The sequence below is a fragment of the Miscanthus floridulus genome, chromosome 8, assembly GCF_019320115.1.
Source record: "Miscanthus floridulus cultivar M001 chromosome 8, ASM1932011v1, whole genome shotgun sequence".
Classification (NCBI taxonomy): Eukaryota; Viridiplantae; Streptophyta; class Magnoliopsida; order Poales; family Poaceae; genus Miscanthus; species Miscanthus floridulus.
Genome location: NC_089587.1, coordinates 217,211,329 through 217,233,733, shown reverse-complemented (window position 1 = coordinate 217,233,733; position 22,405 = coordinate 217,211,329). Strand labels below are relative to the sequence as shown.

At 47.6% G+C, this 22,405-nt stretch overlaps 3 pseudogenes; 2 read left to right on the top strand and 1 right to left on the bottom strand.

Moving 5' to 3' along the window:
- The first annotated feature begins 4,443 nt into the window (after positions 1-4,443).
- LOC136474966 (probable transcription factor At4g00610) lies at positions 4,444-5,951 on the top strand (annotated as a pseudogene).
- A 2,997-nt stretch (positions 5,952-8,948) lies between these two features.
- LOC136474963 (uncharacterized) lies at positions 8,949-22,384 on the top strand (annotated as a pseudogene).
- LOC136475504 (uncharacterized) lies at positions 11,051-14,104 on the bottom strand (annotated as a pseudogene).
- Positions 22,385-22,405: the final 21 nt, after the last annotated feature.

The following is a 22,405-nucleotide window of genomic DNA, read 5'->3' as shown; positions in this document are numbered from 1 at the left end:
GCTCAAAATCACAGAGCGGTGGAGGGATCTGCAAAAAGTGCAATTGTTACAAAACAAAAAAATCATGCAAGATGTCATATGACACAAACATCAATTCCTCACTATCTTGTTAATGCGGCGCTAACGAAGTGTAGTCTCAAACACAAAATTGGAACACATCCAATACCTCTGCCTATACGTGTCCTCTTCATCAGACTTGGCTACCTTGCAAGGATCGCCGTAAAAGCACATGGGCACTAGAACACCACTAGGCAGAGGCAATGGGTCGAAGGCATTTCCGGTCATCCAGCCATAACTATAATTTAGCCATTTTTGTTCTAAGAACCAAAAGCAATTAACATTAAATCCTACACCTAGGGTTTCCCATTTGATCCACAACAATGAACCCATAACATAACAACGTGTGATGAGGTTACCTTGGTTTGCTAGCTTTTCCACGCCTTGGCATCCTACGATTGTATAATATAAATATTAAAATTGCATGAAACCCTAAGTAATGACGATTCTTAAGTTAAAAAATCCGACTAATATATACCGAATCGATGTGAAAAAAAACTAGGAGGGAGCGAGGATACCTTGCTCTCGAAGATCTACGGATCAAATCAAAGTTTCCAAGGTCCAATATGCCGATTTGTGAGGTAGGGCGAAGTGGGGAGAGGAAAAACCCGAGAGGGAGGAGAAAGAAGAGGAAGAAGGCTCGGGCAGGAAGGTTGGGGCCGGATTAAAACACCACCTCGGCGCCAAGATCTATGGCGCCAAGCTCGGCACCAGGATCTACGGCACCGAGCTCGGCGTCAAGATCTACGACGCCAAGCTGCCTGCCAAGTCACCGCCATGTTTGTGTCGAGCCCAAGACCTAGGCGCCAAAATCTATGGTGCCAAGACGTGTAAGCTCGGCGCCAGCAACGATGGCGCCGAGCTAAGGGTCTAGATTTTGAAATCATACCTCCAGGGGCATATTTGTGAAATTTTTTCAAAAAAGGGCTAAAAACAAAAAATTCGGACCGTCCGGTTGACGCTTCTCAGTGAAGCAAGCAGCAGGCTCTCACGAGAAGCAAGTGGCATGGGCCGATTTTGATTTGAACCTGGCTTGGGTTCAGGTTGGACTGGCCAATCTTGATAGATGTCTCTATCTCTATCTCTATCTCTATCTCTACCGTCTTTATCTCTTCTATCTATCTATAACCTTTAAAAAAGATCTATCTATCTATCTACAACTAAACCTATATACAACTAAATTCTCACACCTAATAGGCTCATGGTCAGGTCTGGCGGTGCATTCTGATGTGTGCTTTGTTGTGCAATCACGAGCCAGAAAGGACAGTGCACCTTTGCATTCAGTCCCATTTGGCGAATGAGATTTGTATGCATCTCAAAATCTAGGCTAGTCAGGAGATTATGCTCCTTGGCCCTGTTTTCAGTACTACTTCGACGGTACTTTTCAGCGAACGAACAGTGTTTTTCTCTCACAATAAATCAGCATAAGCTAAATTTTAGCGAAACGAACAGGGACTGGTGTTTGGCTTTCTTGCAAAGCCACAATGCAAGACAAAGGAGAACAATTGTGGTGACGCTAGTATGCATCTTAGAACATTTTAAAGGAGAGAAAACGTAAGAATCTTTAAAGATGAACTTAACTCACCGATGTAAGTTTTTAATGTGATAAGAAATGGCTCTTAGGAGAGTTGCTTGTGGGCTGCCTTGCATCCATGGCTTTAGCTAATCAGGATCTTGGTTACTATGTTAGTTAATGTAATAGGAGTATAGTATCACAATGTGCTGAATTTGCTTACTCTTCTTCTTAAAATGATATGTAGTGCTCCTGCAAAGTTCCAATAAAAAATGAGCATAAAGGACATGCCTACATGAACATGGCGAGGCATTTCATGAATAATGTTGAACTGGGCATCGGTTCCCTGTTTCACAAAATAGGAAACCTACGATCACGTCTCATATCATCTTTCCTGTGACTGACCGCCTTACAAAAAATAGGCAAAACTGCATCTAATCACCCACAATTTTCTCTTTCCTTTTGTTTCTTTCCATCTCGACCGTGGTATACTCTGAACACAAATGTGAAGCCACTGTCAAGCAACTACGTCCACCACAAAACCATCATCACGACTATGTCGACCACACACCAAAACAACATGTCAATTATCGATGGTCCTCTTCTCCTCTTTGGATGTCCCCCATCTGATCTCCCCTATGGTCATCTTCGCTATATTGATTCCAACATGCCTATGTGGTGTCAGGACAATATTCATGTGTATTGTCTACGAGTTGACAATGAAACAGACAGAGTGCATCTGAATCACACATCTCTACCTCCACCTGCATGTTCGTCCAATGAGGTAGGAAGACATGTGTGTTGCATGTGAAAAGCATATAGTCCCCTATTTGGGTTTTGATAAATAATAACACACTTGTGGACTAAGAATTCATGTGAGGAATGAAGGTTACAAGGTAAGGACCACAAGGATGCTTTGAGCAAAACATGGGTGCCACCGATAGCATGGATGGATGGAGAAGAGCTCAAGGCAAAGGTATATGATAGAGGTTTATGTTTCATCGGCCATAGGTGATTAGAGAAGTTGCCACTACGTGAGGACTAATAATGTATATGTGTTAGATCTAGTGACGCAGTGAGGAAGTAAGTGCAAACCTTTGAGAAACATTTAAAAATGCTAGCTTAGTACTAAAGATGTTGTTATTCATGTAGGAGTTTGTTTGAAGTTAGTGCTTTTGAAAAAGGTTAGAGAGAGAGGCTTGGTGGAGTGATTTTATACCTACCAAAAAAGTCCGGTGCCTATCAGAGGATAGCCACCGAAGCTTATGCTCCCCTGACCGTTCAGTTCCGATCATCGTATTCGTGGTGTAAGGCTTCGTCTCGTGAAACTCTGCCTCCTAAGGTTCTAGGCATCGGAGTATAGGGTTCGCAATTTCAGTAACAAGTATACCGTATACCTATTGTTTCAGTGCCATCAGAGAAAAGGGCACCAAAGAATAGTCCCTCACACGTGGCAGCAACCGACTCGAAGGCAGTGCGCGGGAGGTTTCATAGTGAGTCACGGGAAGCTCCAATGAGGACCACCGAAAGGTTTCGGTGCCCCTGAAACAATACTGCATAGGGTTTTGAACCGTCAGATTTCTTAAGTTGTGAAGCACTAGAAGCTTCGCCGCGGTAAATCGTCTACATTGTTTTTCAGACACAAAAAGTATCTGTGTGGGCACTAGATTTCCTTGATTCCAACAAAGAAGCTGCACTAGAGTAATGGCCATGCAATGGCAAGTTTAAACTAATCGTTGGGGGCTCCGGGATGCAAAACTCCAGTGCCTCTCGTCGGAGCTTTCCAGTGAGGATGTGCTCGACCCATTGAAAGGGTATAATGGATAGTTTCTAATGTGGTTTATAAATAGAGTGCGTGTCCAAGTCTTAGACCCACTCTTGGCACTCCTAACAAATACACGCACTAACTATAGCTCAAGAAAACCCTCCAATCACGTTTTCTTAGTTGAGATTGCGTCCTTGAGAGATTGGAGACGTATGATCTAGTGCATTTACTTTGAGAGTTAGCATATAGTGACACTGAGGCTGTGGGATTCTTATTATTCTTGGCAGTTGCCACCACCTAGACAACTTGGAGGCAGCAGACTCTGTCGAGCACTCATTAGAGATTGTTGAGGACCGGAGCTCCTGAGGTTGATTGTTTGTAAGAGGCTCTTGTGCTCATCCTCGTTGGAGATTGATGAAGAGCAACTCTAGTGTCGGGGCTTGAAGAGCATCTTGTGATCGAGCCAGCCGAGAAATCAAGCCCTCAAGTGAACGAGGCAACCTTGTGGCCTATCCGGTTTTACTGCCTAGCTCAAAATAATTGTCAACGATCTCTTTTTGCTGGATTCACCTAGACGTTGTTACATGTTGATATCATCTTACGCTGCCATATTCTTTTTTCCCATGTATTTGGTGACTAGATTAATAAGATGAAAACACGCATCGTATTATTGTTGGAACATATTGGGCAATTCGGCTAAGCCGTACTGATGCGTTTTTTAGTAAAGCTCAGGCAAATCTCCTATGCACGTCAGTTTTAGCGGAATACACCGGCTTGTTTTTGGTCTTCGCTGCCATGCCAACGTTTTGGTTTTCAGAGTATATGGATTATTATCCCGTGGTGGAAGCTGTAATAACCAACGACGGCTCTGTGCATTCTCAGCTGCTGATACAAACGACCAGATAACTTTATTACGGAGTATTTCTTAATAATCTAGCAAAAAAAGAGAATTTCATGTCGATCGTTTTATTGCCTGCTTTTGCTTGTTTTGTTTTGTTATAAAATGGCGCACAGTTCAGCACTTCACGTTCGAGAATCGAGACACTGATTTGTGAAGACGAAGTTGCCGAATGCCGAACAAAGCAAGCGGGCACATCACGGAAACGGAATGCAACTAGCCGGCGCAGCGGCAATAGACACGCGGTGGCATCGATTACCGGCGACTTCCCCACCCCAATCGCCAGAGTCCACGCCCCATACAGCGCACGCCCTCGCCACGCCACGCCACGCCGCCCACGCCGCACGCCGCGCCCCGCGTCCCCCGCACGTCGTGCCGCGACGATGTCATCCGGACGCCCGTCCGAATCCGCCATGGACGCCGACGCAGCGCCCGCGGCGTCCTTCCCTCTCAGATCGAAGAAGCGGCTGTCCCGCACGGGCGACGGCAACTCGAGCCCAAACCCTAGCCCCCGCGGTTCCCCCGCCCGCGGTAGCGAGCTTAAGCGCAGGCGCCGCACATCTGCGGAGTCCGCCGCGCTCGCGCTCGCCACGGCCGCCGCGCGCGCGTCCGCGACCGGCGTCCGCTCCGACGCGGGCGACGGCGCCGTCGAGAGGCGCAGACGCCCGCGCGCCCGCGCTGAAGGAGGCGACGGGGCCATCCGGATGCTCGGAGCCGCGGCCGCCCGCGTCGGTGGAGGCCGCGGCGCCGCCCAGAAACACTGGAGCGACGACGACGAGTTCACGCTCCTCACCGCAGCCGTTGCCTTCCGCGAGCACAACGGCCGAGCCCCGCGCCTCCCGGACATGGCCGAGCTGTTCGAGTCCATTAGGGACTCCATCTCCCCGCGCATCGACCAGTTCATGGTGTACTACAAGATTAAGCGCCTGAAGAGCAAGTTCCACCACTCCGCCGGCCCACGCGACCGTCGCCTGCGGGACCTGTGCTCCGTCCTATGGGGTGTCGGCGTCGTGCCCTCTTCCGAGGACGACTCGGACGTCGGCGAGCGACGTGCTGTCCCGGATGCAGCAGCCATGATGCCGGTGGTCACCGAGGTGCTCGGCGAGTACTGGAAAACGAATGAGCGAGCCATGGCAGGGGTGTCCCTTGAGAAGGGCCTGTCACTACTGGGCAAAAAAGAGGGCAGACTTATTGAAACCAAATGGAGGCAGCAGCTTGATCAAGAGATGCAATCTCAGATGCGGCGGCATGATCTGGCTAAGGAAGTCTGCGGCTTGCTCACTGATGCCATCAAAGGCCTCGGCCCTTAGCTCGGCTTGCATCTGGTTTGTAGGAGACTTCCTTCTCTAGTTTACTTGTTTGTTGGTGTGATTGGTTTAAACCTGTTGCTCATCTCAGATTAAGTGTTGGGTCAATTATTACAGCAGAAGTTCTTCAGAGGAAGCTGTATACTGAAATTCCCTATTTGTTGTAACATTTTCTCAAAACTTGTAACACAGTTGCACTGTCTGACTTCTGTAACAAAACAGGACGGCGAGAATGCTCTGCTTATTCTAGCTTGTTTAGTGAATTAGTGATGTTCTATTCAGCTTGCCTGTAAAAAGGCTAAGCTTCGGCCAACCTAACCATCTTGTTTTCAGTTTGTTTACCTTCATCAAGGCTATGGTTTCTTTGTTCAGATCCTCATCCTTGTGGAAATCCAGAAATTGTCGGTTTGCCATGCGGATCCTGATTCCTGAATGATGGTGTCGAGGGAACAGTGCCGTGGAAGGGAATTTTGATGTGAAAGGCAACTGTAATTTCAGATGGATTGTGGAATTTAAGCTCAGTATATCTATTTCAGACACTGCAGTAGTATCTGAGACCAGATTATGGAAGGCTGTGTTTAGTTGGGCGAAATTTGGGAATTTGGCTAATGTAGCACTTTCGTTTTTATTTGGTAATTAGTATTCAATCATAGACTAATTAGGCTCAAAACGTTCGTCTCGCGATTTTCAACCAAACTGTGCAATTAGTTTTTTTTTCGTCTACATTTAATACTTCATGCACGTATCGCAAGATTCGATGGGATAACTACTGTGGTACTTTTTGAGAAAACTTTTTGGAACTAAACAAGTCCGAAGTTAGCTCAATCTGTGCAGTGATATACTAGCATTTATTTATGCTGTCTGGAAGTTGTTCAGGCTATGCAACATTGAAATATTGATCTACTACTCCTTTGCGTACTATCTACTGTGTGTTTCCATCTTCCTTATTTCTATCCAATTTGAGGCCCGACTGTCAAGAGTGGGGACATTTTCATAGGTGGCACAAAAAGCCTAGCAATACTTAAAAAAAAGAAACAGCAAGTCAATTTTCCTTCAATATCACGTCGATCAGATCCACATCGCTAGATGCTTTTCTCCCTTACAATCAGATGTGTCATCGCGGTTTTGTTGTTTTTGTCCCCTCCCTACATTTTTTTTGAGAGAACTACATTCACCCACCGTACCTCAAAGGCACCAATAACCTTTCCCCCAAGTCTGATGACAATTAGTGTGTTTGGTTGAGAACCAAGTTGGATAGATTGATTCCATCTTTCTTTTTTGGGTTGATCATATTTCATTTTTTGTTAGAGGGATAGGATTGCCCTAGGTTTTCTGTTTGGTCCGAAGACAAATGAATATGGGTCGAGGACCTTGATACATGGCCGTGTTATCCTCTTTCTCCTCCCTTTTTCCCTTGGCTTTTCTCTCCTCACTGCAACTAATCACCGCTGCTGCATGCTCGCCCTAGCCCACCGCCACTGCGCTACGCCGATGCGCCCCCACTTGGACTGTGTTGCACCACTCGTTGCACCCCTCTAGCTCCCACGCTCTAGCCACGTCATCTATCTTGGTCATGCACTCTTGAAGAGAGAGTAGATTCGATCAATTTCTTCGTTTCAGAGGAATGGGACGAACCTGGATATTAAGGATATATTACCTTGTACCAACACTCTTAGCCCCCAAACCAAATACCATACCCCTTCAACTTCAAATTAAACACATGCTTAGAGCAATTTCACCGGATTGAGAAAACCAATCTCATTTATGTATAAAGGACAATAAAGGGGATTGAGACTAAAGAACATGCTCCAACAGATCTCCTTCCCAACCCCCTTTCTCTAAGTTTTTTTTTCACAATTCCTCAAAATCTCCTCCCTCTCCCTCAAATAAAGGGTATCCAACACTAGTTTTTCTCTCAATCCCCTTTGTCTCTTCATCTCTCACTGATGTCTCAGGCCCACGTCGTTGAGGTAGGGGCGTGCCATCACTATGCCGTCCACCGAGGCCGCTGGGTCCATGTGGGCGTGCCACGCTGGCCGCTGGGGCCACGGGTGAGCTTGCCGCCATTCCGAGGCCATGCGGGAGTTGGCCGCCGCGTGAGGCCGCGCGTGAGCTAGTCCGCCCTGACTCTTCCACGTAGGTTGCTACACGAAGAGAGGAAAAGAGAGAGAGAGAGAGAGAGAGAGAGAGAGAGGAGTAAGAGAAAATAGGATGGATTTCTCGTTTTTTAGCAACACTTCCCTAAAATCATAAATATGGTTTTCTCAATCCCTTATAGTGAATTTTAAGTGAAAGGAGAGAGAAAATCTGATGAAGTTGGTCTTAGAAACCTTGTGGAAGTCGAGAACCCTCAAGTACAAAACCTTGGGCCCTAGCTTCTCACACGATACGCGACCAACAATACCTCCCCTTTTTAAAACCAAACATCCCTATGCTCCGGTGGAACAGGAGATCGTGAAAAGTAGAAATAATAGTCATCTTGTTCTGCACTACTACTTCAGCATACTTTCCAACGAGCGAACACTGTTTTTCCTCTCACAACAAATCAGCATAAACAGCAACATAAGCCAAATTTCAGCGAAATGAGCAGGGCACTGGCGCAAAGCAGAGTAAACATTTCATGAGTCACCCACTTTTTTTATAAGCACAAGCCACAGCTACCCTACCACCCCCCATCGCGAGAAAATTGCAATTATAGGACACGAAACAATGCGCTTCGCTATTATAGGACTCCAAACATCGACTTCGCTAAAACGACCCTTGAAACGTTGGCACTTTGTTATACATGACATTTAATCTTTTTAATCACTTTTCTCAACTAAAATACATGTATTTTGTCATAATGTGACTGTATTGCCCTCGGGGCTTCCATTGACGTACCCCCCCTCGTTTTTTTCAACTCTCGAGAACAAAAGGATGGTACGTACTCCAAAACCAAAAGCATGTGCGTGTTAGCCCACTTCCATCCAGGCTCGGTGCGCTCCACAAAACCATAAAGTGCTGGCTGCTGAGCACAGGAACACTCGTACGTTTTCTCCTGATGAGTGGTGATCCGGTCCATCCATTGTATTCTTGGCAGCCTTTTGGTGAGAAAATGGTCACGGCTCACGGTGGAGCAGGTTTCTCGGCGCTCTGTCCCCCAACAGGCAAAAGGTACGTCAATGGAAGCCCTAAGGGCAATATGGTCACATCATGGTAAAATACAAGTATTTTAGTTGAGAAAAGTGATTAAAAAGATCAAATGTTATGTATAATAAAGTGTCAACGTTTCATGGGTCATTTTAGCGAAGTCGACGTCCTATTATAGCGAAGCGTATTGTTTCGCGTCCTATAACTGCAATTTTCTCCCCCCCCCACATCGCTCATCGGAGTATCCAGCCACCCACGCCCACGCACCACGCCGGACCGATGCCCTCCGAACAACCGTCGGCATCCACCAGGGCTACCGACCGGGGCTTTTACATTTTTACCATTATAAAGATTAACGCTCATCCGATTATCACTTTTAGAATGGCACTTACATTTTTACTAGATGAAAGAAGTTTGAGTTTCTATTTTACCACATTTGCGCATGTGGCAAGCCACGACAGCCCGACACGCTGGCACCCAGTCAACAGGCGAAGGTAAAATGTCATCATTGCCCCTGCCCATTTTGTTCATTATGTAGCATCCCTCCCGCTCATTTTGTCCCCATCCCACCCGCCGCCGCCGACGCGTTCTTTCCCCGCGCCGCCGTCGCCTCCTGCTCCCCTCCCGCCGTCCCTACGCCACGGTGACCGCATCTGGTGAGCGGGACCCCTGGTGAGCTCATTGAAGGTATGTGGCCTTACTCCCCTTTGCACCCAGGTCCCGTGTCCATTAGGGTTTAGGGTTAGGGTTCATGGACACTGACTTTGTCTTCCTCGGTTGATTGTTTCGTAGGCTTGTGATGTAGTGGGAGAGGTGGTGTCAACCCATGTCACAATGGCTAGCAGCAGTGATTGCCGGTCGTAGAGGGTGGAGTCATCCAGCGCCAGTAGGGCGTTGAGGAGGCAGGAATGAGGCGGGAGCTCCATGCGCGCGCATGTTGTGGCGTATTCGGTCGGTAAAGAAACTGGGCTTCCTTTGATTCAATGTCCGGATTGCCATCTGGCCCGTGTGATCGAGCTTCGCGTCAAGCAGGACACTCCCAATAAGGGCTGAAGCTTTTTCAAGTGCCCCAGGAATGGGGTCAGTTTTATTGTGTCTCCATCTGTCTTACTTTCTTTGTTTGAAATCTAGAGTTTAACAGTCATGAAATGGTGTTTGCAGAATTCGAAATTGTGTGGATTCTACAGATTCCAGAAGGAGTACCTAGATGAGCTGATTGATAAGAAGATCATCATTATCAATTGTAAGGAGGTCGAGGAACTGGAAGAAGGATCAGAGGGCAGTGAATATGCTAACCATGAGGAGAAGGACCTTGAGAAGAAGATGGAGAACTTGATGTGGAAAATGAACTGTTTCATTGTTGTTGTTGCAATTGTTTTGTTTGGAATTGTTGTCAGATCAGTTGTAATGACTTGATTTGTAGCAATGTGTTTGAAAATGAATTGAACATGATGTATGAACCATTTGCAATGAAACTTTGAACTGTGTTGTCCAGATAACCTTGTGCTATTTGATTCATTTGAGAACTAGAAGTCTAGAAGTAATGTCGCATTAACATGCATTGGAGGCTTAGACAACACCCTGCCTTGTGTATCTAGCTGTATACAGCTACTTGTCATCACAGAAAGGTCGCGGAAGGAGGTTGCCTTGTGTATGCCTAGAATTTGCAACATGTATCATGTTAAGTTATGCTGACAAAGATGTTATGCAGACACTCGACATTTTAACAATGCAAATAATAGCATACCTTTAAATTCATCCTCCCACACACCATAGTTATTTGTGAATGGAAGGTCATGCCCAATGAGACCTACAGTGAGACCTTGCTTAGCTGACTATGAAGCTAGAGAAAGACTAACAGGACCACAACCAATGATAACCAAATCAAGTACTGTGTTTTCATCAGATATGGGCATATAGATAGCAAATTCTAGGCATTATACATAGAGTTTATACAGGTAGCAAATCCTGGCCATTATACAGGTAGCAAATTCTGGGCATACAGATAGAGTTTAGCGCCCATTACACATAACAAGTTCATCTTGGGGCATTACATGCTATTTTTGTTCCCATCATTACATAATATTGTTTTTGCAAAATAATGAAAGTTCATGATCTTGGCAAAACAAGACCAGTCAGGCTCCTGTCTTTCTCTTTCCTGCTCTTGTCTTGTGCAGTGTCTTCTTCACCTTAGTTGCCAACTGCTTTTTCCTAGGAGTTATCTTCCTAGCTGGCTGCACTTCAACCTCCAGTGCATCTTCAGCAAATAAGGACCTGTGGAAAATAAAGTTTGATTAATGATTGATTTATTACACATGTAATCCATTATCAATTATCGTGCTGTCATAGGAAGAAGAGCAGTACCTCCTAGTTGTTGTGGTCTAAATAGTTGTCTCTGGGAGCTCAACTTCTAAAGGCATCACCTCCATCACATGTTCATGTGCTTGAGTTGTTGAAAATTCATCCCTTGCTGCTGCTGCTTGGGCTACTTCCCTTGCTGCTGCTTGGGCTGCTTCTGCTTCTTTCCTTGCTGCTGCTTGGGCTGCTTTTGCTTCTTTTCTTGCTGCTGCTTGGGCTGCTTCCCTTGCTGTTGCTGCCTTTAGCTCTAGTTCTAGAGCCTCCCTCTTAGCCTTTGCTGCTGCCTCCCTTACAACAGCTGCTCTGGTCCTTGGAGTTGGTGCTTCCTTAGCAGTGGTACCTTTTTTTGGCTTTTTTCCTCCCAACCTTGATTGTGGTCTTCTTTGCTCTCTTCCTGTAATAATGATAGGATCAGTTTCATATTGTAATGTAACAAATAAAGAAGAATTGAGAAGATACCTTTTCTTGGTGCCAGTGAGTGGACATTTCCAGCTACCACCCCTATGACCATACTCACTGCAGTTAGGACACCTCACTTGCCTTGTTGCCTTACCACCTGTCTCCTTTGTAGACTTGATCCTATTTTTCCTTAGTCTTTCTACTTCTCTCTTCTTCTGGCATGGAGGGTGTAGTTTGAACCCTTTGTCTACCTCAGGCCACTGGTTCCTATCAGTGATATTAGGAATGATACCCTCATACGCTACTTGAAACTTCTGAACTGAATAATACTGATCCACAAATTTGACCATGTCTGGTTGCCTGGTGCTGGTAATCACAGCCAAGGCATGGGGACATGGTTGACCAGTTATCTGCCACTGTCTACATGTGCAAACTTTGTTAACTAGGTACACAACATGCCTTCTCACTTCTTCATCCTTGTAGATCTCTGTAACCTCAGCCTGATTTGGGTGCCCCTTGGAAATGGTTAGGTGTCCAAGTCCCTTGGATGCTGCATTTAGTTGATGGATTGAAAGCATCTAGGCCTCTAGTTGGGTTTCGGTGATTAATGACAATACAAGATCACTATGACTAACATGTGTTTTATAGAGGCAATTAAGTTGGGTCATAGTAATGGAGATCAATTGGGCAATCAAGGTGGTCATGCCCCTACGGTGGAAATCGTTTTGGTTTTCAAAGGATGGACGACAAGGTTAAGGATGACTAGTTCTAAGTGTCGATTAGAGTTGGAGAGACACTTAGAGTAGTTTAGGACTTTGTTTTTCCTTTGGCCGTACTATTAAGGGGGATATGGACGGGTAGCTTGACCTAGATGAGTCTAGTGAGTTAGGTGTGGTGCACACTTGTCAAAACTAGCACTAGGTAGCTCCTACATATGCCTAAGATCCTTTGGAGCAAACTTCATTCACATATGATCGAGAGTTGGAAGTGAATGAAGGGTCAAGTACTGACCGGACGCTGGCTCCGGTGCGACCGGACGCTGGCCGCAGGGTCCGGTCAGTTAATTTGACTAAGGAGATTGCGTCTGGCGCGACCAGACGCTGAGTGGTCAAGTGACCGGACGCTGAGGTCCAACGTCCGATCGACTCCAGTAAGGTTCTAGAAGAGAAAATCTACGACCGGACGCGTCCGGTCAGTACTGACCGGACCCTAGGGGTTCAGCGTCCGATCGAGTACAGTAAGGTTCCAGTGAGGGTTAAATGCGACCAGTCAACACTTAATCACTGGTGTGCGGATTGAACTGACCGAAGCGTCCGGTCAACATGACCGGAGTGTCCGGTCACCCCGTAGAGGCACATAACGGTTCGTTTTTTAGCCCATGTTATAAATAGAAGCTCCACTCGTGTGTGGAGTGACTTTTGCTTATTCCAACAGCTAAGAAACACGTTTGTGAGTGCCAAGAAGAGCAAGGTCCTAGTGAGGTGATTGAGATTTGAGAATCCAAGAGAGTAGCCTCATTAGTGAATCAAGAGTAGCAAAGTGTGCATCCATCATTCTCATTAGGCTTCGCGTGGTCAAGTGAGAGTTCGTGCTTGTTACTCTTGGTGATCGCCATCACCTAGATGGCTTGGTGGTGATTGGGAGCTTAGTGATCACCCGACGGAGCTTGTGGGTGACCCAACTCAAGTTGTGAGCGGTTGTGGGTGATTCACCGTGACGGAGTGTCGAAGAATTAACCCGTAGAGAGCACTTGATCCTTGCGCGGATCAAGGGAGAGCTACACCCTTGCGTGTGTGCTTCAACGAGGACTAGTGGGGAGTGGCGACTCTCCGATACATCGGCAAAACATCGCCGCGTTTCTCTCTCTCTCTATTTATTTTGAGCGTTTACTTTGAGCATTTCAATACTTGTTTTTACATTCATAGAATTACCATGCTAGAGTAAGTTTGGAACATAGGTTGCAAGTCCTCTATGCGTTAGATTAATAGAAACACTTTTCTAGACACAAGGGATTAATTGGGCTAACCGTATGATTTAATTATTGCAAGAAAATTTAGAATTAGCCCAATTCACCCCCCTCTTGGGCATCTTGATCCTTTCATGGATGATCCCAGGCAATATACCTGGTGAGAGGGCCCTTGAAATCTTCCTCCTTTTGGCAAACAAGACCATTATCTTCTCTCTGATTGCATCTGCCATGCAATGCATAGGTAGGTCTTTGTGCTCTTTGATCCAAGAATTCCATGATTCTGCTAAATTGTTGTTGATATAGTCACACTTAATGTGTTCTGAGAATTTACTTCTAGCCCACAGAAAAGGATGATGCTCTGTCAGCCATTTCTGCACATCTGGACTAGCTTGGAAGACTTTATCAAAAAAGTACTTGAATTTATGTGGTGAGTAAGCTCTAGCTACAGACCACATATTTTTGCCATACACATCACCAATGTAGTATTTCTTCATGTTCTCCATTAAGTGCCTGAAACATTCTCTCATCTCTACTTGTGGAAATACTAGTCTAACAGCTAACTCCAACCCCTTACATGCATCAGTGCAAATAGCTAGCTTATCCATGGGTCCAATGGCCTTCCTAAGTTGCTCCATAAACCAGGCCTAGTTTTCCTTTGTCTCTGACTCAAACATTCCAAAGGCCAGAGGAAACATCCAATTGTGGCCATCTAAAGCTAAGGCTGCAGGCATATGGCCATTCCACATCCCATTAAGTGCAGTGGAATCTACACTTATGTAAGGCCTGCAGCCATTCAAGAATCCATCTATACTAGCCCTGAATGCATAGAAGAATCTACTAAACCTAATTTTCCCATCCTTAGGATCAGTGACAGTGGCTATCTCTACAACACTTCCAGATGATCTTAGCTCTATCTCAGCCTTAAACCTAAACAAATAATCGAAAGAATTATTCTATTTACCAAATAACTTATCTAATGCTCTCTGTCTCCCATTGTACACTGTCTGGTAGGGGATGTCAATCTTGTACTTGTAATTAAGCTCTTCTTTGAGTTCTTTAGCCCCCATTTGTGGGTTCCTCTTGAGGTAGGGGATTGCTCTCTCAGCCACCCAAGCTATAGATGCCATCCTGCTGATAACCCTTTGTGTAGATGCATAATTATGGACCCCCTGATTGATTTGAATCTGCATAATAAAAACAAAAGGACATATGAGGACAACAAAAAAGCAACATTCAACAAACACAGAAAAAGATTGTATTCAACAATAAAAAAAATTGTACCCTAACACTGTGAAAGGTCCTTGTTGGTTTTGGTAATTGAGTGACAACCTAGGTGGACTAATTGTGTTTATGTGAGATACACAGGTGATTAGTCCACAGGTACATGTGTGTGAGCAACATATGCCATGAAGGTGAAAATGGCTTGGAGATGTTGCAAAGCTCACACATGTGATGATGAAGGAGCTTATTGCACATGAGACATGACATTGAGTCATGTGATCAAGGTGGAGAAGATCAAGACATGACTTGGCTTGATGGACCGGTTGCAAGCGTGAAGGGCAAGTCGAAGGCTTTGGAGTGATGGACCGCGTGGCGGTGAAGCTTGAGCAAGACTTGGCGCCGATGGACGATGGCAACGGTGAAGAGCAAGTAGAGTCAAGATCGATGAACCAATATGATCATGTGATGATATGAAGTGGATCATATCATTGTTGATCGTGTTGGTGCATGTGTTGCATCGACATTGAAGGAGATGGAATGGAATGCGCAAGGCAAAGGTATAACCTAGGGCATTTCATTTCACCGGTCATAGGTGTGTAGAGAAGTTTATGACCGGGTTTAGGATAGATGACCGTACTATCAAGAGGGGCAAACTTGTTTGCATATCGGTCATCTAGTGCCACTCGAGTGATCTAACTTTGCATTGTCGCTAGGATCGAGTGGCGTGGCAAGTTGAGTGGCTAACATCCTTTGGGAAATAATTGTGAAAATGCTAACACACATACACATGATGGTGTACACTTGGTGGTGTTGGCACATTTACAAAGGAGGTGGTGTTTGCAGGGGTGAGATGGGTTTTGGGTCCCTCTCTCCCTCCCGCCGAGCTTGCTCAACTCTTACTTCTTCACCTTTGCTCAAGTGTGCCAACCACCAAGAATTTGCATCCGGCGCAATAGAAAATAGGCATTCCATTTTCCCGAAAGCGCCGAATCCCGCCTCGCAAGCTCAGCGGGATTCGGTGCTTTCGGGAAAATGGAATGCCTATTTTCTATTGCGCCGGATGCAACGCGGGATTCGGCGCTTTCGGGAAAATAGAATGCCTATTTTCTATTGCGCCGGATGCAAATTCTTGGTGGTTAGCTCATTGGAGCAAGGATGAAGAAGTTAGAAGTGAGAACGAGTTGGTCGCGAAGATGCTAGCGTCGGTCAACTGACCGGACGCTGGATCTGAATGCACCGGACGCTGACTGCCTGCGTCCGGTCGCGCTGACGTGGAGTGTAGCAGTAGCTGGAGAGTGACCGGACGCTGGTGCTGCATCCGATCGCGTTTGACCGGACGCGTCCGGTCATGCTCGGGAGCTTACTGGAAATGACCGGACGCTGAGGGTCCAGCGTCCGGTCAGTTGAAGCTGCTGCGTCCGGTCAGGTCAAGTGACCGTTGGAATCGGGACACGTGGTCGTCTGCGGGCGACCGGACGCTGAGGTCCAGCGTCCGGTCAACACGACCGGAGCGTCCGGTCGGCCCGACCGTTGCCCAGTGAAGGGGTAACGGCTAGTTTAGCCCTTGGGGCTATAAATAGAAGTGGCCTTCGGCCATGGCTGGTGCTGAGCACCTTGGGGGACTTTGTGTCCATGCTTGAGAGTGCTTAGGAGCCCTCCATCTCACACATACTTGATAGGGATCATCCGATTGTGTGAGTGAGCGATTCTAGTGCGATTGCATCGTGAGGTTGCATCGAGTGGCACTAGGTGATCGAGTTGCAAGCCGATGGTGCTTGTTACTCTTGGAGGTTGCCACCTCCTAGACGGCTTGGTGGTGGTCTCCGTCGAAGCCCGCAAGAAGTTTGTGCGGTGCTCCGGAGAAGAGCTTTGTGAGGGGCATTGTGCTCGCCCCGCAGGAGCCGCGAAGAGCAACTCTAGTAAAGCGAGACACGAAGGGCGACAAGTGGTCCGGCCGGGTCAAGTGCTAGAGCTTGTGGTAAGCACTCCACGTGGGAGAGTGTGACTTGCAAGTCACTACTAGCAAGAGGACCGGCGGCAACCTTGAAGCTTGTCTCAACGGGGACTAGCGTGTTGGCAAACACGTGAACCTCGGGAGAAAAATCATCGTGTCAACTTTGTTCTTCTCGTTGGTTTGCAACCCCCTTACACAAGCTTGTAATTACTTTCACATACATTGTGCTTGTGTAGTTGCTCTTGTAATTAGTTAGCTTGTGTAGCTCACTAGTTACCTTCTAGCTTGTGTAGCATAGAAGTAGCTCCCTTGAGTGGCTAATTTGGTTTTAGTAACCTTGTTAGTCACATTGCTTAGTTTGTGTAGCTAAGTATTTGCGCTATCTAATTAGGCATTGGTTGCCTTGTTATTGAGCTTTGCTAGTGAGCTTAGTTGGCTTTGTGCTTTTGCTTACTAGCATGTGTAGGAGCTCCCTTGTTGCTTAAAGTACTAGTGGCATAGGTTTGTGTGACCTTGCTCCTAGAATTGTTTAGGAGAGCTCTAGCTAGCCCGGCACCTTAGTTGCATAATTAGTATCTTTGCAAGGTGCTAGTAAACATATATAGAGGGGTGTAGTCTTGGCTAGACCGATTGTTTTTATTCCGCATTTATATCGGTTAGCCGACGCGATTAATTTTAGAAAAGACTATTCACCCCCCCTCTAGTCCGCCATCTCGACCCTTCACACTGTCATCATATTGGGTTCTAGCTCTAAGAATCCATGGGCAGCCTAGAGCAGCACAATTAGCCCTGAACCTTTTTTTGTCTGAATGCTCAGTATCATACTCAAACTCCTTAATTATAGCATACTGCCTAACTGCTAGCCTAAACTCAGCCATGCTAGGATAGCATGTGCCAACACTCAGGATTGTCCCTGTCCCATTCATGCATTGGTTCTACATCAACTGTATCATCAACATTAACAGCTGCTTTATTCATATCTACCTACATCTCTGCTGACATAGCTGGAATGGGCACCTCTTCTCTAGATCCTTCTGCTGTTGTCTCTGACTCCATGAACCCCATGGCCTCATAAACCTTGTCCTCATCAGCAACCTCTTTTGCTAAACCATCATCATCAGGCTGCCCTATTATTGTTAGAGTAGTCCAGTCAACTGCTATAGCCAAATCAGTATGTGTTTCTACTAGGGAACTGCAAGTATCACCACAACCTTCACCATCATCATGCACAACACGTGAGCCACCAGTGGGCCCACTTGTGACACCAGAGACACATCTACCTTTAGAAGCACCAGAGCTGACATTTGCATTAGAACCATCCTTCCTCACAACATCCACTGCAATAACAGCCAACCTCTCATCCCATGTGTCCTTAATCATCTATTGGAAATGCTTATCCCTCCTAATCTTCCACTCAGACCTAGTATCTTGGTCAACAACCCACACTGCAAGTGTTTCAGTTGGCCCCCAGATTATCTTTGTGGCTAAATCCTCCTGGAATTGAGCCATAGAATACTGACAGTTCCTATCCAACCATAAGTCATGCTGCTGCTCTACCATTTCAACTAGCCCATACTCACCATCAGCCACGAATTTAGCAACATTAACGACTAGTCTAAACGCATTGCCAGGATCGATCCTGACATCATGGTAAACAATGAAAGAAATGAGGAGTTAGAAGGTACCCAACTCCTCCAATTCTGCCTACACTGCTAGGTTGATTAAGCACTTACCAAGGAGACCAATCACTGCTGCTAGCCATTGTGACACGGGTTGACACCACCTCTCCCACTACATCACAAGGCTACGAAACAATCAACCGAGGAAGACAAAGTCAACGTCCATGAACCCTAACCCTAAACCCTAATGGACACATGACCTGGGTGCAAAGGGGGAGTAAGGCCACGTACCTTCAATGCGCTCACCAGACGCGGTCACCGTGGCGCAGGGACGGCGAGAGGGGAGCAGGAGGCGGCGGCGGCGTGGGGGAAGAACGCGTCGGCGGCGGCGGGTGGGATGGGGACGAAATGAGCAAGGGACGAAATGAGCGGGAGGGATGCGGCGTAATGAATAAAATGGGCAGGGGCAGCGATGACATTTTACCTTCGCTTGCTGACTGGGCGCCAACGTGTCGGGCTGCCGTGGCTTGCCACATGCGTAAATGTGGTAAAATAGAAACTCAAACTTCTTTCATCTGATAAAAATATAAATGCTATTCTAAGAGTAATAATCGGACGAGCGTCCATCTTTATAATGGTAAAAATGTAAAAGCCCCCTGCCCACCCGGCGCACACGCCCCTCTTCCCTCCGGTCCCCAGCCCCGCTTGGGTGGCGGCAACCAACGGAGCCTCAACCTAGTCACCTCGGGCCCCCTTCAAGCAGGAGCGAGCTCAAGCGCACGCTCCGCGAGTCCGCGGAGACTGCCGGACTAGTGCTCGACCTCAACGCGGCGAAGGGCTCGCGTGGGTCCGACGCCAGCGTCCGCCTCGACAGAGACAACGGCGACCTCGAAAGGCTCGGAGCTGTGCGCGTCGCCCTCGACGTAGACCATGGCGCCGCCCAGAGTCTCTGGAGCGATGCGGACGAGGTCAAGCTCCTCGCCGCCGCCGCCGCCTTCCGCGAGCGCACCGGACGACCCCCTCTCCGCCTGGACGCAGGCGCGCTGTTCGACTCCATCAAGGATTCCGTCTCCCCGCACATCGACGAGGCCATGGCGGACGACAAGCTGATGTGCTTCGAGAGCAAGTTCTTGTGCGGTGCGCTGGCGAGTTCCACCGCCACGCACGACCGCCGCGTGCATGACCTGTCCACCAGAGTGTGGGGTGCCCTCGACGTCGTGCCCCTTCCGGAGGACGGCTCGGGCGGCCAAGAAGCTGACGAGAGCTACAGCGACGAGCGACGCTTGATCACAGAGCGCGCGCCCATGCCCGCACCCTCGCCATGCCTCGACGCGGCGATGCCGTACGAGCGGTCATCTGCATCCTCCATCGACGCCGGCGGGGCGCCCACGCTTCCTTCCCACGACAAGCGACGCCTCATCACAGAAGGCGCGCCCATGCCCGCACTCTTGCCACGCCTCGACGCGTCATCGCTGTCCGAGCGGTCATCCGAATCCTCCATGCACGCCGACGCGACGCCCACGGCTCCTTGCCCCGAGCGACGGCTGATCACAGAGCGCGCGCCCATGCCCGCACTCTCGCCACGCCTCGACGCGCCGTCGGCGTCCGAGCGGTCATCAGCATCGTCCATGGACGCCGACGCGGCGCCTACGCTTCCTTGCCCCGACGAGCAACGCCTGACCACACAGCGCGCGCCCTTGCCCGCACTCTCGCCACGCATCGACGCGCCGATGCCGTCCGAGCGGTCATCTCCATTCTCCATGGACGCCAACGCGGCACCCACGCCTCCTTCCCCTCCCAGTTCGAAGAAGCGCTCGCTCAGCCCTCTGCTCGGCATGGGCGACGGCCACCAGGACCCAAACTCTAGCCCATGCGGCTCTCCCTCCCGCAGGCTCCGCATATCCGCAGAGAGCACCGTGGTCGCGCTCGCTGCGGCTGCGGCTGCTGCTGCGGCGGCCACGCTCTGGTCGGACGTCGACGGAGGGCATGAAGATGTCCAGAGTCTCGAATCCGCGGGCATCGCTGTCGACTTAGGCCGCGGCGACGTTCAGGGACTCCAACCCTCGGGCGACGGATGCCATGGCGTCGCCCCTAACTATCCCAAGAGATGGAGCGACGCCGACGAGGTCACGCTCCTCGTCGCAGCCGCCTTCTTCCGCGAGCGCACCGGGCGATCCCCGCTCCCCATCGACGCGGGCGCGCTGTTCGACTCCATCAGGGACTCCGTCTCCCCGCACATCAACGAAGCCAATGTGTCCTACAAGCTGACACGCTTCAGGAGCAAGTTCCTGCACTCGGCGCCGGGGGAATCCGCCACCTCGCACGACCGCCTCTTGCATGATCTCAGTGTCAAAGCGTGGGGCTCTGTCAACACTGTGGCTCGAGACGCCCGAGATGCAGCAACCAAGACGCCAGTAACCGAGGTGCTTGAGGCCCGAGATGCAGCAACCAAGGTGACAGTGGTCACCGAGGTGCTTCGTGAGTACTGGAAAATGAATGAATTGGCGGGGTTGTAATTGGAGAAGGGGTTGTCACTACTATGGAAAAAGAATGGCAGATTGATTGAAACCAGGTGGAGGAAGCAGTTTGATGGAGAGATGAAAACACAAATGCGGTGGCATGATCTGGATAAGGAAATTTATGGCTTGCTCAATGATACCATCAAGGGCCTAGGGACATAATTCAGGTATGAATGACATGTTGCATATAGTATGTAGGAAATCTCCTTCCCTAATATATTTGGTCAATATGTTAAACTTGTTGCTCATTCTGTAATGCAGTGTTGGGTCAATTATAGTAGAAATTGTTTAGAGGCAGATGGAAATCGAACATTCTGCCTGATTGTTGGACTATTTTGTCAAAATTATAAATCTGTTGCATTGTCCAACTCCTGTTTGCAAAATAACACGGCAAGTGTTCCTTAACACAGTTCATGACATACTGGAAACTTGCAGTGGGAATGGATTGCTAGTTCTAGTTTGTTACTAAACTAGTAATGTTTTATTCAGCTAGATTGCAAAGAGCTGAACTTCAGGCAACTAAGTTAGCTTCATTTCAATTTGTTTAGGCCTATATAATTTAGCTATTTACTGTGTTCCTATTGAGTGAATCTACGCTGATTCTGGTGACATCTTAATTTCCATGCACTCTTAGTTTCTGATTTAGATCTAGGACTCGATAATTTTGAGTGGGCACAGCATTTTGAGAGGGATTTTAAAGAAGCAACCCTTTTCAGATGGATTCTGTAAGTTGGTACAATTTCACTCACATGTAATTCCTAAATGTGCACATTCTGTAAAACCAGACCAACATATTTGTTGGAAGTTAGCTCAACCGATATGTGCAACAGTGTAGTATTGTCTGGAAGTGGTTCAAGCCATGTAGGTCGAAATATAAACTTCCATCTGTTTCGTGTGCATTTGCTCACTCTGTAGTTTTGGTGCTCATGGCTCTTAGGAGTAATGGAATCCACATAGTCCCTACTGTCATGTAAATCTCTCATGGATTAGGGTTTACTCAATGATATTTGTGTTGCTTCAGCCAATCGGCCTGTAGAATCAGCGAATCACATTGTCATCATCAAGTTTCCTTGTGGCATCCACCTGATTCGACCTGCACTTCTCATTCCCTTGTAGGTTGTGACTTGTGATCTTCGACAGCTCGATTTTTAGTCGACTGAAAGATATGTGGTCAGCAGTTCACTGCTGATTAGGCTATCCATGATTAGGGCCATAGGGCGTAAAACATAATATGATAACTGTATCGATCACCGTGCATATTTTAGCCTAGTGTAGTATTTTGCTTTGTTGTTAATTTCGGCATGTCATAATCAGATTTGAGGGTTCTCAATGGGTGCAAAACATAATATACTCCTTTGGCTTTGTTCAATCACTGATACTGATTTTGCTCATGAACACAGTTCGGGTCTAGTGCTAACCTAAGTACGCTTTGCAGGTACAAGTGAAGGCGTATATGGATCTGGTACGCTGGTGCAAGTCATTGTAATCAGGTGGAAGCCTTTTCTTTGCATCAATCAACTACTTTAGGCTCAAAGTGGTTAATTTCCACGGTTTAGACCTGTTTTGGGCATGAAAATTTCCCTAGGTTCATGTGAAATTCTTGAGCACCAAAGCCGATCTTAGAATTGAAGGGTTTTAAGTAACTTCTGTAGACGCAATGTTACATCTGTATTCTGACTTGTAGGTGTAACAATCCA